Source organism: Symphodus melops (assembly GCF_947650265.1).
Source record: "Symphodus melops genome assembly, chromosome: 20".
Taxonomy (NCBI): Eukaryota; Metazoa; Chordata; class Actinopteri; order Labriformes; family Labridae; genus Symphodus; species Symphodus melops.
Window position 1 is genome coordinate 447619 of NC_136710.1, and position 2599 is coordinate 450217.

A 2599-nucleotide genomic window follows, 5' to 3' on the forward strand; every position below is an offset into this window, starting at 1 on the left:
GTGTGTGTGCGTGTGTGTGTTAGTGTGTGTGTGTGTGTGTGTTAGTGTGTGTGTGTGTGTGTGTGTGTGTGTGTGTGTGTGTGTGTGTGTGTGTGTGTGTGTGTGTGTGTGTGTGTGTGTGTGTGTGCGTTGTTTATTCGTTGCTGACGGGATTCAAATGATCTCTAACATTAAACTGCTACTTATTCAAATGAGACAGGTGAGCCTGAACACCTGCGTGTCTGTCCTCTCACATGTCCCCATCTGTCCTCTCACATGTCCCCATCTGTCCTCTCACATGTCCCCATCTGTCCTCTCACATCACATGTCCCCATCTGTCCTCTCACATGTCCCCATCTGTCCTCTCACATGTCCCCATCTGTCCTCTCACATGTCCCCATCTGTCCTCTAACATCACATGTCCCCATCTGTCCTCTCACATCACATGTCCCCATCTGTCCTCTCACATGTCCCCATCTGTCCACTCACATCACATGTCCCCATCTGTCCTCTCACATGTCCCCATCTGTCCACTCACATCACATGTCCCCATCTGTCCTCTCACATGTCCCCATCTTCTCCAGAGAGCTCTCCTGGTTAGAATGGAAACGCTGCCTGTGGACATCTGACTGCTTCATGTCCTTCTGATGCCGCTAACAGCTAAAGCTAACTATTAGCTACCGTTAGTGTTTAGGTTTATAAGCGCCATGTTGCAAACAGACACAGAACACGTGTTCGTGTACATTCTTTATTTCGGTTGTTTTCACACGCTACCATGATTAAACATCCCATAATAAAAACACAATATAATATTTTATAGGTTTGATAAACTGGTTGGTCACATAAAATTCAAAGAACCTGACGTCTCCATGGTAACCAAACAGCTAGCTTCATTGAGCTGGTTCAGGAGGACGGGAGGATCCCAGACTCTGACCCGCAGAGACACCGAGGCCCGGAGCAGGACTCTCTGCATTTAGACTCGGGTCCTTGTTGGTGACGGACTCTGACCCACAGAGACACCGAGGCCCGGAGCAGGACTCTCTGCATTTAGACTCGGGTCCTTGTTGGTGACGGACTCTGACCCACAGAGACACCGAGGCCCGGAGCAGGACTCTCTGCATTTAGACTCGGGTCCTTGTTGGTGACGGACTCTGACCCACAGAGACACCGAGGCCCGGAGCAGGACTCTCTGCATTTAGACTCGGGTCCTTGTTGGTGACGGACTCTGACCCACAGAGACACCGAGGCCCGGAGCAGGACTCCTTGCATTTAGACTCGGGTCCTTGTTGGTGACGGACTCTGACCCACAGAGACACCGAGGCCCGGAGCAGGACTCTCTGCATTTAGACTCGGGTCCTTGTTGGTGACGGACTCTGACCCACAGAGACACCGAGGCCCGGAGCAGGACTCCTTGCATTTAGACTCGGGTCCTTGTTGGTGACGGACTCTGACCCACAGAGACACTGAGGCCCGGAGCAGGACTCTCTGCATTTAGACTCGGGTCCTTGTTGGTGACGGACTCTGGCCGTTGCTTGCAGCAGGGCAGTTTCCCGGCGCGCTGGAGGAAGAGCAGCGGCAGCACCAGACCGCTGGGCAGCGAGAGCAGCGTGAACGGCATGAAGGTCAAACACCGTCCATCCACGCTCACATGGGACAGACTGAAGACCACACAGGCCGACAGGAACCCCGCGCACCTCAACATCAGAACTCCCAGGATCACCAGGATGGTGGTGGAAGCCCTCTGCTTCGATTGGTCGGCCCGCTCCCCGTCCCCGGGCCGAGGACGAATCAGAACGCAGACGACCGTGAGGCTGAAGAAACTGATGAAGATGAGGGAGATGATCCAGAAGCAGAAAGCGAAGACGCTCTGCGATGTGCCGATAATCTCCTCGATGACGCCCATGCCTAGAGCGCCACACACCCAAACGCTCGCCGTACATACATTCCTGATCCTCACGCCGCCGGCCTGCCTCAGCTCCAGGTAGGTGACGGGGTACACGACGGCGAGGAAGCGTTCCACACAGGTGAGGACGTGAAACATGGTCTGTCCTGGGGTGGTGATGGAGTACAGGTACACGCCCGCCATCCAGAGAGCTCGTTCTTCGACGTAAACGCAGCAGCAGTACAGGCCGTACCCTGCCAGACTGATGATCTCCATGGCAACCATGTTGTAGGTGAAGAAGTCACTGTGGCTCATGGCGGCGGCGGAGCGCTGCTCCCGCCATCGTTTGTGTCCCGTGTGGAGCACGAGAACGAAGAAGGGGAGGAGGAAGACGACCGCGATGAAAAGGTATGACATCATCAAATGGCCGTTGATTTTTTTTTTCAAACAGTACTCCAGTATGGAGGAGGGGGAGGAGCTTAAGGAGGCGTTCTCTGTTTGTCTGTGAGTGGAGAGAAAGACTGTTTAAGCTTCTTTGACCAGGTGGAGACAGAAACACCACTTAACATTTCATATCATCATATAATTAACTATAATATAATATAATAAACTATGTTATAATATAATATAATAAACTATGTTATAATATAATATAATAAACTATGTTATAATATAATATAATAAACTATGTTATAATATAATTAACTATATTATAATTAACTATATTATAATTAACTA